General features: G+C 38.3%; 1 protein-coding gene across 5 annotated transcripts in view; it reads left to right on the top strand.

Annotated features, from left to right (window-relative positions):
• The window catches only part of rerea (arginine-glutamic acid dipeptide (RE) repeats a), a 655730-nt gene that overhangs the window by 185670 nt on the left and 456483 nt on the right, over positions 1-13577 (top strand). Inside the window, exon 1 of one of the 5 annotated variants that reach the window (XM_072245216.1) lies at positions 8647-8662. The exons of the other annotated variants lie outside the window; for them this stretch is intronic. The gene's annotated coding sequence lies outside the window, so the exon portion shown is untranslated. Of the gene's footprint in view, positions 1-8646; positions 8663-13577 lie in introns of those variants that run through there. 5 annotated transcript variants of the gene reach the window in all.

Raw genomic sequence — 13577 nt, 5'->3', positions numbered from 1 at the left:
TGTCAAGCCTAGCAGGAATGCTTACCCAGGAGAAGAAAAATCAAAATCTGGATACTGACATTTTTAACATGAAGTGTACCAATTATATGTCACAATTTCATCACTTCCAGAAGAACTGTCTGTTGCTACTGAAGCATTTGTTTTGTATGGCTAACATGTTCTTCCTTCATCTATCACATTGAGTGACTAATTATTCCCTTTGAAGAACAAACTAAACATGCAAAGGATTTTATGGTTCTCAGATCATCTCTCAGATCTGTAGGCTGCAAAGGGGGTGAATTTTGTGAGATGTAAGATGATCTAATCTTTGTAAATTTCCAATTAGATCTTGTTTGTAAATTATATATTTTTGTGGATCTGGACTGGTTAATTGGCTGAACATAAGATATTAGTGCACTACTGCCCAGAAACAGGCCGTTCAGCCCATCTATCCATGCCAAACTAATATTCTTCCTAATCATATCAACCTGTACATGGACCTTAGCCCTCCACATTGCTCCCATCCGTATACTTACCCAAACTATTTTAAATGTTAGAATTGAACCAGCATCCACCATTTCCACTGGCAGCTCATTCCACGCCCTCACCACTCTCTGGAAGTTGGAAATGGGATCAGACATAGTGTAAAATGATCAAGAAACATCCTGATTTCTGACCTTGGGGCAAAAGGATGATCACTGATGACGCAGATGAAGATGGTTGCGTTTTACTATGCTGTAGCTATACTGGGGCAGTTGGCTGGATCTGTACCTAGTTCGAGATCCCAGGACTTAAGGTCCAAAGATAGATATTGCCTGGTCTCTTGGCTTAGTTGCACACAGTTTTCTTGGCTACTTCTTGATGGAAGGTGGACTGAATTGAGTTGGCTAAATCTAGTTTTTTTTTGGGGGGGGGGATCTCTGGAGGAAGCTGAGATGGGCCATCACTCTGGGACTTCTGCCTGAACACAGTTGTGATTGCATCGGTGTTATCGTTAACAGTCATGTTGAGTTTTGTGATTGCTGGAGGTTTTCTTGCAGCTTTCTTCACCCTTTAAAGACAAAGTTATCTAGCACCATTTCCAACTAAATATGGCAGGACCGCAGAGCATCTATTGGATCCGTTGTTTGTGAGATTGTTTAGATCAATCTACTGCGTTTTTTGTTGTTTATTAATTTATTAATGGCACAATTTAATTACTGTTTATGTGTCCTGCTACCTAATTTATCTAGCACTGATTGACATTGTTTGAAGAAATTGAGTTCAGTTTAATCAAATTAGTTTAACTTTAATTGTGAATAGATATAGAAGGATGTGATAGCAATAGGCTTTAGATTTTAAACTCCATGTGGGTAGATTCTCACATGGGTTCAGAGACAGTGAGAAAATCTAGAAAGGAAAAGATCGTTTCTTTAACATAAACTCGCAAGATTCTTCAGATGCTGGAAACCCAGAGTAACACACAAAATGTTGGGAGGACCTCCGCAGGTCAGGCAGGATCTGTGGAAAGAAATGAACGAAACCCTTCATCGGAACTGGAAAGTAAGGGAGAAGAAACCAGAATAAGAAGGTGGTGGAGGGAGGGGATGGAGTAGAAGCTGGAAGGTGATAGGTGAAGCCAGGTGGATGGGGGAAGGAGGAATGAAGTCAGAGGTTGGGAGGTGATAGGTGGATAAACAATTTTAATTTATAATTAGGCTATTGGCTTGGAATACCATATTGAAAAATAAATGTGAAACAAGATGTAAAATGGTTGAAATCCCACTGTGAATGAATTGTCTGACCTTGTGACAGAAGCTTTCATTTTATTTTAACTAAAGTAAACCAAGTAATGAAGAATGACCGAAATGTTTTTTGTTAAAGAATAAGTAAATGCATTATTCTAATAATTAGCTAATGTGTGCATGAATTGAGCTTTTCATTTGCCTGGACCGATTTCATTGTAAAGTTCTGCTGTATTGTCTCTGGAGCATTTAAAATAGAACTGCTTTTTGGCTCCAACCTCCTTCAATTGCCTCTGCCATCTGAGCTGCAAAATTAGAGTATATTGGCACGTTAATATTCTTGTCCTCTTCATTTCAGCCCACCAAACTACTTAAGTATCAAAATACTGCTCTGAAAATATTTAATCACATAACTTGGATAAAATACCACCGAGCTGTACAAGATGTCATACAAGGCAATGCTGTAAACAACATTCTTGTTTAGCTTTGTTCACTGCATTTTGTAAGTTAGGGTTTAGATGAAGTCTGCTCTGTAGTTAAGATACCCCAGAGGTTAACATAATGAAAATATTCTTCAGTGTAGCTAATGTGGTATTTAAGTATGTCATGCTCACATTTTTATTTTAGTAATAATACAAGCCTATGCAGAAGATTTCTTCTGTGCAAACCATTTCTGTGATTATTGAGTGATGCTATTTTGTTGAACAGGACTGGTTCTTTTATGATATTAGTTTAGGTTCTAGTGGTACAATCTGAATACTACAAAATGAACAAATTTCTGGATTTATAATTAGTTCATGTAATTTTATCTTGCCACTCTGCACTCACCAGTTCTAAAGCCAGCTTCAATTTGTGTGTGCTCCTTAAATTCTACTTAACTATACCACATGGGAATTGATTTCAGTGTGTCAAAAAAAAATTAGCTTTTAGTCAGGTTTAAAGTAGCTAGTGTCCCAAGGGGAAAGAAAAGTCAAGCCATTAACAAAGTCCTTCCATTAACTTTATTTTCTATAGATGTGGCATTTGATCTCAGTCTTTGTCTCATGATTGTTCTGATGGGCACATGCAGACCAGAAGAGATAGGAACGGAATTTGGCCCATCAATTCTGCTCCACAATAGAGTCATAGAGTAGAAAACCATGGATGTGGCAGGCTAAGGGCCACCACGTCTATGACTATTTACAATTGAGGAAGGCTAAGGTAGCTATACGTTGGTAGAAATTTGGATCCCCCTCATTGGATGGCTGTTGACTCAGTATTCTGTACTAAAACTGCTTGCTGTCCATTTCTATGTGCGTGTGGCTGCTGTGGTTTCCTTTCAGAAAGGTTGTAGAGGATGCTGTCAGCAAGAAAATTAACAACTTTTGATGCCATTTGCTGAATTATTCAGGGTGATGAGAAGCAGGCCTTCTTTGGCTTGAGGTGCTTCTTTATTAGACTAAATGGGGAAATTAAGTGCTGGCTGCTGATCAGTTGACAGATCTCTTGCTTTAGCATCAGAAAGTTTATCAGTTCAAATTCCATTCTGGGGATATGAGCAGAAATGTCTTGGCCCAAATTTTCAGTGCAGTGCTGAAGACGTGCTGGTTTCTGGAAGAGGTGTTAAACCAAGTCCTGTCAGCTGTGAAATGGATATAAAAAATGTTGCTTAACTATTCTGAGAGAAAAGCAGGGTTCTATGTGTGACTCAAACAAGACAACTGAAAGAAAATGTATACATAGGTCCCAATGAAGGGTCTCAGCCTGAAATGTTGACTCTTTATTCCATAAAAGAAAAAATGATCTTGTAATTATCAAACTGCTGTTTCTGCAAGCCCACTTTTGGCAGATTGGCTGCTGCAGAGACTACATTTTAGATGCAATTGGTGTTAATCACTTTGGGGGTGTCCTGAGGTTTGAAGTTGTGGCACGATAGCATTGCGGTTAGCATAACACTTTACAGTGACAGTGGTTGCGAACAGGTTTCAATTCCCATCACTGCCTGCAAGGAATTTGTACTTTCTTCCTGTGACCTCGTGGGTTTCCTCCAAGTGCTCTAGTTTTCTCCCACAATCTAAAGATGTGTAGGTTAGGATTAGTAAATTGTGGGCATGCTGTTGTTACATACCTCGTGGGTATCTTGTGACTGTCTTATGACCATGATGTAATGGTCTTGTGATGGTGGGGAGATGTAATTTTTCCGTCAGTGTGAGGTCACGTGATGACATATTCTCAACAGATATATAATGGGAAACCCCTGTTGTTACGCAGTTTAGTTTGTTGTTTAATTTGTCAGTTACTCCGTTATGCTGCGTATTCGTCTCATGACGCAGTTTCGTTTTAAAGTGGAGTTTTACTTTCTATTGTAAGCCTAGTATTAGAGAGTGAAGACCTTACTAAAGTACGGGAACCCGCAGGATCAAGTAAAGTTGGTGTTGTTCAGTGGTTTCATAAAGGATCGACCTTATTGAATCTTCGTTCAGAAATAGTAACCTGCATCTGAGATAACCCCTGTAAGATCAGGAAGGTTTTTGCAGTGTTCATTCACAAGGAAGTCAGTTCCTTTAAGCCGTTTTACTTTCTTCGTTGTGAATCCTTTGGAGAATCAGCCGTAACGTCACGTCTTTGAAGAAATCCGTTTCCAGAGAACTCTCTCCTTATTGACTGTGTAAATCACTTGGACTTTCGAATTTACCATTTTAAGACTGTGTTCGAATTTACCACTTTAAGACTGTGTTCCAGAGTTGCCGGATAGCAGTTAACTTACGGTTAAGTTAGTCGTTTGAATACTTTTCGCTATTGTTGAGCAGAGTTTAATAAATATTTATGTTTGTTTATAAAACTTGGCTCAATTATATATTCATTGTTGTTGGTCACGTGACACTGAAGGCACTGGAAGTATGGTGACGCTTGAGGGCTGCTGATGCAAATGAAATATTGTACTGTATGTTTCAATGTGCATGTGACAATTAAAGGTAATGTTTATTATTTTCTTTAAGAGAAACTTTGCTGGTGGTAGTCTTCATCAGTAAAGGAAAGTTTCCCATCTGACCTGATTTAATAACAGCCTGTTTGAAATCACTGTACTGCAGAACTCCTGTTGGGTCTAGCCTGGTGTCTGATCCAAGAAGTAATTTTGTTTTCATTTCTCCTCCTTTTATCTACCAGTTTGGGAAAGTCCCGGACTTCATTTAAATAGGCAAATAGTAGCCGCTGCATGTGAAAATAACTGCATTTACTGGCAAGATCAGAACCGTCATCATTCATTGATGAATCAGCATGCCTAGAAATAACTACTGTTATGTGGGTTTTAACTTTCTCTTGTTGAAGAGAATCTGTCCTTTTTTTTAGAAATGCAGAAACGTTTTTCAGCTTCTCTCTATGCATGGCATCTCCTCATTTTTGTTCAATAGATTTGGGTATTGATCACTGTGAAGATTTACCAGTTCATCTACACAATTAATTTGCTTAGATTTCAAAGTGATTTTTAAATTATTTATTTGTTCTCTGGTAATTTTGTTCATTGTCTCTTTTATTGTCTCCTGTAGGTAACAAAGCCCCTCCAGTGACATGCATCAAATTGATTAGTTCCATTGAGCATAAATCGTATTCATGTATAACAAAAAGCTCTCCACTTATAAACCTTGTCTGGCGCAGTATCACCACAACAGATACGAAATTAGAATCATATGTAGAGGCTAAAATAAGCAAGAAGCAAAGAGGAAGCTGTTTAGAAATGACTCAGTCAAAACTGCCCATCACCGGCACCAGCCTACCCACCATCAAGGACATTTATACAGAAGGGTGCCGGAATAGAGCCAGTAACATCATGCAGGATCCAACCCACCCTGCTCATGGACTGTTTGTCCCACTCCCATCAGGGAGGGGGCTATGGAGTATCCATGCCAGGATCACTAGACTCAAAAAAACAGTTACTTTCCCTAAGCAACAAGGCTGATCAACATCTCCACCCACTAACCTGCCCCTCCACAACTACTATTTTATCATATCCTGTCATTCACCTTATGTACAGACACTCTTGTGTCTAGCTTCACTTTTATGGACATACAATCTATCTTTGTATATAAGCAATCTTATGTATTTATATTTATTGTATTTTTTATTATTGTGTTCTTTATCTTTTTGTTATGCTGTATCACATCTGGAAGAACAATTATTTTGTTCTACTTTGCACTTGTATACAGGAAATGATACTAAACAATCTTGAAAATGGTATAAGGAGGAAGATGGGAAGAGGTTCCAAAATAGGAGAATAAAAGAAATTATTTACAAAATAAACTGCTGAAAATGTACCCCACCAAGTGTAAATTTAGCAATATTTATTGTTAACAACATTGAAACAAAAATCCTCTCCAACTGCATTATACCGATATTTGTATCTACATATTATTTCTTTGTGTGGGTATTGATGCTGACCACATGTGCAAACTTTTCCTGGCATGCATATACATAAACTCTTGATGCTTCCCGAAGGCAAATGCCACAAGTCTTCTGCAGAAGCAGTCTTTGATAATTTGCCAACTATCATCCTGTAAAGCAGGGATGGTAAATCTATGGCGCATGCGCCAAATGTGGTGCATTGGATGATTAGAAGTGGTGCATTGCACCCCAGTATAATAATAAAAAAGGAAGCCTACTCAAGCAAAAATTATTAACCAAAAACTGATCTGTAAAAAAAAATCTATAACAGGAATTCAAGTAGCTTAGAGCTAGAAATAGGTTTTACTGAGAATAAATCTGAAACTCAGTAATTATTTTTAGCGATTTTATTATTTTGTGCACATCTTTTGGCGAATGTTATCTTTTACATTAATCTGTTTTCAATTTTAAAAAATGTTCAATGAGTTAAACTAGAAAAGAAGGACTTTTGTTCTGCAGTCGTTCCAAAACTGTTCAATACACGATTGATACTTGTTTGATCCTGAGGTGCCGGGCATCTGCGCCAGCGGTGCATGGCAGGTTTTTGCCAGTCAGTTTACAGTTGACACTCGTGCGCTACGGAGTTGTGCTTTGTTCGTCCTTTGTGAACGTTTGCAGTTTTGTACTTTTTTGAAAACTAAGTCTTGTTTTTACATTCAGTGACCCATCACAGTGCAAAAGAAAATGAGCAAAAGGAAAGCAGAAAGTGATAATAAGCGTAAATTCAGTGAACGATGGAAAGATGAGATCTTATTTATAACGGGTCCGTCAGGAAAACCTTTGTGCATTGTTTGTGAAAACACTTTCTCACATAATAGAAGACATGATCTTAATAGAGACTATAAAACACAACATCAGATTGAAAGAGAAGGAAAACTGAAGCTAATGCTTGGGTCTGAGTTACGGAAAGAATATGTGATTAAGAAAAAGGAAAAAAATCAAAAGAAGACAAAATTATATTTGTTAAAAGAAGTTGTGGGAGTTTGGCGATGACAGAAGTGTTCTATGAAATTGCTTTAGCGTTTGCCAAAAAACGGAAGTCTTTCTCTGATGGAGAAGAAATTGCTAAGCCTTGTCTCCAAATATTCACAAGATGTCTTGGTGATAAAAATATCGAAAGGAAAGTAGACGAAATTGCTCTGTCGAAGCAAACAGTTACGAGATGCACTGAAGCACTCTGTCACAATGTATCTGAGCAACTGAAAGACCTTGCCCATGCTTACACTTTCTTTTCTTTAGCTTTGGATGAATCTGCTGACATATGTGATGTAGCCCAGTTAAGCACTTTTATAAGAGGAATTGATGATAATTTTAGCGTCTTTGAGGAACTTGTCGGTCTTGAGTCGCTTGATGGAAAAACAAGAGGATCAGACATATTTGACAAAGTAAAATCATGCCTAGAAAATCTACAACTACATTCGAGTAAACTCATCTGTGTTTGTACTGACAGAGCACCGTCAATTATAGGTAAAGCCGTTGGGACTACAACTTTGCTTGAAAACTTTTTAGGTCGTCCTCTACTAAAATATCACTGCATTATACACCAAGAGTCACTGTGTGGAAAAATTTTAAATTTGCAGCATGTTATCTTACTGGTTGTGAAATACGTGAATAAAATTAGAGCAAGAGGATTAAACAGACGAGAATTCAGAGAATATTGTGAAATGTTAGATTTGGAATATGGTGATCTCGTCCTTCATTGTGAGGCGCGTTGGCTTTCGAGAGGACAGGCTCTGAGTAGATTTTGGAAACTGAAAAATACTGTTCATAATTTTCTAGAAGAGAAAAATGAGCTCCCTGAGGAAAGAGCCCTTATATGTGATAACAATTGGCCATTTGATTTAACATTTTTAGTTGATGTTACCAGCCATCTCAATTATCTAAATTTGAAACTCCAGGGCAATAAGAAATTGTTTCCTATCTCAGTAAATGATATCAATGCACTCAAGATGAAGTTAAAACTGTTCACCTCTCAGTTAAAAAATGAGGATTTGAGCCAGTTTCCGCACTTAAAAGAGCAGAGTGAATGTGCTGAAGATAATGGCAATTTTACAAAATATACTGAAAAAAAAAATCAGGTTATTGCAAGTCATTTGAAAGTCATTTTTGTGATTTTGCTAAAGAAGAAGACTGCATGCTTGCATTTATAAGCCCATTTTCACTTAGTGAACAAAAAATCATGAAGATGCCTCGTAACATACAAATGGAACTTACTGACTTGAAAACAAATTCATTATTGAACATGAAATTTAATGAGCTTCCCTCAGTCCCAAACGTTTCTGACAAGATTAATTTCTGGCAATCATTACCCTGTGAACGTTTTCCAGAACTAAAAAAATTGGCCCAGAGTTATATTTGTTGTTTCGGAACGACGTACAGATGTGAACAACTATTTTCAGCCATGAAATTGATTAAAAACAAAACGAGGTCGCGATTGACTGATTCAAATTTGAAGAATTCTCTGCTGCTCTCAGTAACAAATTTAACTCCAAACATTAAAAGCTTGGCGAAATCAAAACAGACTCAGAAGTCTCATTAAGGTAAGTAATGTTTATCTTGTTTTTATATTAAATCAATATGTCATGTAAAAATGCTAAATATGTCTATATTAACATATTTTTACAAGAATTGAATGGGGGTACAAGAGTTGTTTGGCGCATCTGAACTCGTGCGTGAAAAAATTGACGCATGGAATGTAAAAGGTTGGCCACCCCTGCTCTGAAGCCTTTAATATTCAAGATTGTTTATCATCATTGTTCAGTGCGCAAGTGTAAAGGAGAATGAAATGATAGTTACTCCAGATCCGATGCAGGATTTGAAAAAAAAACAATGCTCATAAAGAACACAATAAAAAACAAAAAAAAACCTACAATAAATAACATGACTGAAATCTTCTGTAATTATGAAGAGACTGTCTAGATGCTTGTTTTGCAGAGAGCTAGCAATACTGTAAAGTTCTCTCAGTGTGTCCTTGGTGATTAGCACTCAGGGCAGTTACAGTGCTGATGAACACAACGGTAAACTCCATGAGCAGGCAATGTGGCCGGCGTTCAACTGCGTGATGTTCACTTGCCACAGAGCAGTGATTTGAGTAGGGCAGCCCTTGACTGATTTCACTTGCCCAGACATAAACTATACAGTGGCATTCAAAAGTTTGGGCACCCCGGTCAAAATTTCTGTGACTGTGAATAGCTAAGCGAATAAAAGGTGAACTGATTTCCAAATGGCAAAAAATTAAAGATGACACATTTCTTTAATATTTTAAGCAAGATTACTTTTTTATTTCCATCTTTTACAGTTTCAAAATAACAAAAAAGGAAAAGAGCCCGAAGCAAAAGTTTGGGCACCCTGCATTGTCAGTACTGAGTAACACCCCCGTTGGCAAGTATCACAGCTTGTAAGCGCTTTCTGTAGCCAGCTAAGGGCCTTTCAATTCTTGTTTGGGGGATTTTCTCCCATTCTTCCTTGCAAAAAGCTTCTAGTTCTGTGAGATTCTTGGGCCGTCTTGCATGCACTATTCTTCTGAGGTCTATCCACAGGTTTTCGATGATGTTTAGGTCGGGGGACAGTGAGGGCCATGGCAAAACCTTCAGCTTGCGCCTCTTGAGGTAGTCCATTGAGGATTTTGAGGTGTGTTTAGGATTATTATCCTGTTGTAGAAGCCATCCTCTTTTCATCTTCAGCTTTTTTACAGATGGTGTGATGTTTGCTTCCAGAATTTGCTGATATTTAATTGAATTCATTCTTTCCTCTACCAATGAAATATTCCCTGTGCCACTGGCTACAACACAAGCCCAACGCATGATCGATCCACCTCCTTGCTTAACAGTTGGAGAGGTGTTCTTTTCATGAAATTCTGCACCCTTTTTTCTTCAGACATACCTTTGCTCATTGCAGCCAAAAAGTTCTATTCTAACTTCATCAGTCCACAGGACTTGTTTCCAAAATGCATCAGGCTTGTTTGATGTTCCTTTGCAAACTTCTGACGCTGAATTTTGTGGTGAGGAAGCAGGAAAGGTTTTCTTCTGATGACTCTTTCATGAAGGTCATATTTGTGCAGGTGTCGCTGCACAGTAGAACAGTGCATCACCACTCCAGAGTCTGCTAAATCTTCCTGAAGGTCTTTTGCAGTCAAACGGGGGTTTTGATTTGCCTTTCTAGCAATCCTACAAGCAGTTCTCTCGGAAAGTTTTCTTTGTCTTCCAGACCTCGAGTTGACCTCCACCATTCCTGTTAACTGCCATTTCTTAACTACATTGCGAACTGAGGAAACGGCTACCTGAAAATGCTTTGCTATCTTCTTGTAGCCTTCTCCTGCATTGTGGGCATCATTTATTTTAATTTTCAGAGTGCTAGGCAGCTGCTTAGAGGAGCCCATGGCTGCTGATTGTTAGGATAAGGTTTGAGGAGTCAGGGTATTTAAAAAGCTTTGAAATTTGCATCACCTGGCCTTTCCTAATGATGACTGTGAACAAGCCTTAGCTCTAATAAGCTAATTAAGGTCTGAGACCTTGGTACAAGTTATCTGAGAGCTCAAATCTCTTGGGGTGCCCAAACTTTTGCATGGTGCTCCTTTCCTTTTTTTCCACACTAAAATTGTATAAAACAAAAATAATACACTAATCTTGCTTAAAGTGTTGAAAAGAATGTTTCATCTTTAACTTTATGACTTTTGGAGATCAGTTCATCTTCTAACTGTTCACAGTAACAGAAATTTTGACTGGGGTGCCCAAACTTTAGCATGCCGGTGTATTTCTGGGATCGAATCTTGGCCCTATTTGTTCTTCATCTGGATAATTCTCCTTAATGCCAGCATCCTTGATGTGACATCAGGTTCATCTTACAAGCTGATAGAGTCGTAGAGTGATACAGCATGGATACAGGTCCTTCAGCCCAATGAGTCCATGCTAGTCCCAATTTACTGCATTCAGCCCACATCCCTCCAGGCTCACCCCATCCGTTTACCTACCCAAGTGCTTCTTAAATGACTTTATTATAGACCAGAACAGCAATGGACAACCATTCAGCCCACAATGTAGTGCTGCTCCTTGATAAACTCCACCAAACTGTTTGCATTCATTACTACTCCTTGTAACCCATTTCTAGGCACCAACCACTGTCTGTATGAAAAACAACTTGCCCCTCATATCACCTTTAAACTTGCCCCCCTCAACCTGAAAGTCATTTCTACTCTAGGAAATTTACAGTCTACCTGTCTGTGCCTCTTTAATTTTGCAAACTTCAGTCAGAGTAGTAGCATAACAGCTAGTGTAATGCTATTACAGTGCCAGTGATCTGGATTCAGTTCCTGCCTCCGTCTGTAGTGAGTTTGTACTTTCTCTCTATGACCATGTGGGTTTCCTCTGAGTGCTCTGGTTTCCTCCCATATTCCAAAGATGCTCAGGTTAGTCGATTAATTGGTCACCTGGGTGTAATTGAGTGGTGTGGGGTTATGGGCCAGAAAGAACCTGTTCCCATGCGGCATCTCTTTTCTAAAAAGGTATCTCTCTGCTTGACCTTTGACCTTACAGCTGACCCCTTAAACCTCTGCACAGCCTGTACATTGTCACTCTGCCTCTTTTACTTGATGGACTACAATTCTTTGCTGCTCACTTGGTCATTGTCTTGGGTCCCAGTCACACACGTTCTGCATACTTGTAGATTCCAGTCAGTTTGCAGTTTGCAGCCTCTGGTTTGGATTAAATTAGAAAGTTCCATGCCTCTGTAAATCCCGACTTGATCTATGACTCCATGTATTTGTAACCTGCCTTTTGTTTCATCACCTGTCTTTCTTTGAAACCATTGCCCATAGTTTTATTGTCTCTAGACCTGACTGTTCTCGTGCCTTTTTTTGCTGACAGTGCATATTTCTGTCTCTGTAATGTTAACCATTCAAAATTTCAATAGTTACATCAGTCTTAATTCCTCCCTCCAATTTTGTGATGAATTTGGCCTTTTCACAATATTAAAGGAGCTGTTCACATACAAGTTACACCAAAGCTACAGTATCTTAGCTGTCCTCCTATCTCCCACAAGACATAAATTTAACTTCACCCAAAGCTCTGCTGCTATTTCCCAGTTCTGTTCATCTAGCTCCTCTGCTGACAAGACTTTCCAGTACCTCAAGAGTTCAAATGTTGTTCCATACGGTCAGATCTATCCAATGACTTAGCCCTGTCTCTCTCAGATTTCTGGCCCTGCAAGTGTCAGGGAATGCTTAATCTCTTCTTTCATTGTGCCCAAAGGCCTTGGGCTGTGGAAATTATAGCCTAATTTTAAGATTTAAAATTAGCTTTATTAATCATATGTACATCGAAGCAGCATACAGTGAAATGTATTGTGTCAATGACCAACAAAAATGTGCCGAGGTAATCTGCAAGAGTCAATATGTTTCCAGCACCAACATAGCATGTCCACAACTAACTACCTGTACATCTTAGGAATGTGGGAGGAGACCAGAGGAAACCGTGGTCACAGGGAGAACATATAACCTCCTTACAAAGATTCAAAGTACGTTTATTATCAAAGTCTGTATGGAGTATAAACCCTGAGATCCATCCTCCCACAGATAGCCATGAAACGATGAAAACACTACAACCCATTCAAAGAAAAAACATCCAGAGTTTTCTTTGTATCGTGCCTGTCTGCAGTGGAAATTGAACTCTGATGGGTAATTGCTGCCACTGTAAATTTGATTTACATTTAACTTGAGACGTTTTAAAGCTACCTCTAAATGTCTCCTTTTATTTGAGTTATTTCTTTTGTTGTATTTGTATTAAGCATTGTTGAGTCCCACTCATATATTTTTAAAATTACAGTTGTAGTTTGTACTTTAACATGCCCTTCTAAAGTTGTTGATTGACATACTTGTAGATTAGCAGACTTTTTTAACATTGAGTTCCTAAATGTAAACAAAGTTTGGAGGATTGATACAGACCTTAGTTCCAAATGGTAAAGTTGGAATGAAATTTTCAAGTCCTCTGTTAAATCATAATAATAGGAAAGGAATGTTTTTTTGCTTAATTTTTTCTGGAACTTGCATTTCCCACTGCCCCCCAAAGTCAAAGGGCTACTGCAGACAATGTTTTGAGTCATTAATAGAAATAAAACAAACCACTGATGATCTAATCATATTAGTCACTTCCCTCTTGAACTACTGACTAATAAAGGAATGCAGAGTTCCTAGTTACATAATATTAGCTGGTTTGGCTGTGCTACATGTGATAGGCATACCACAGTAGTATGCCTTGCATAAAATTTGCCATTTAGAACTATTATATATATTATGTAACCTGCTTCAAGCTTAATTAGCTCTAAAGAGCACTCATTCTGCTACTTGTACACTTGCCTGCCTAGTATATTAATCTTGGTAAAATTACACTTGGGTCTGCACCTTGAATCTGAGCCACATTCTCAGAAATAGGTATATATCCTCTTGTACATTAAGTTTCTTTG

Source organism: Mobula birostris, chromosome 27 (assembly GCF_030028105.1).
Source record: "Mobula birostris isolate sMobBir1 chromosome 27, sMobBir1.hap1, whole genome shotgun sequence".
Lineage (NCBI taxonomy): Eukaryota > Metazoa > Chordata > Chondrichthyes > Myliobatiformes > Myliobatidae > Mobula > Mobula birostris.
This window is presented reverse-complemented; position numbering and strand designations above follow the sequence as displayed.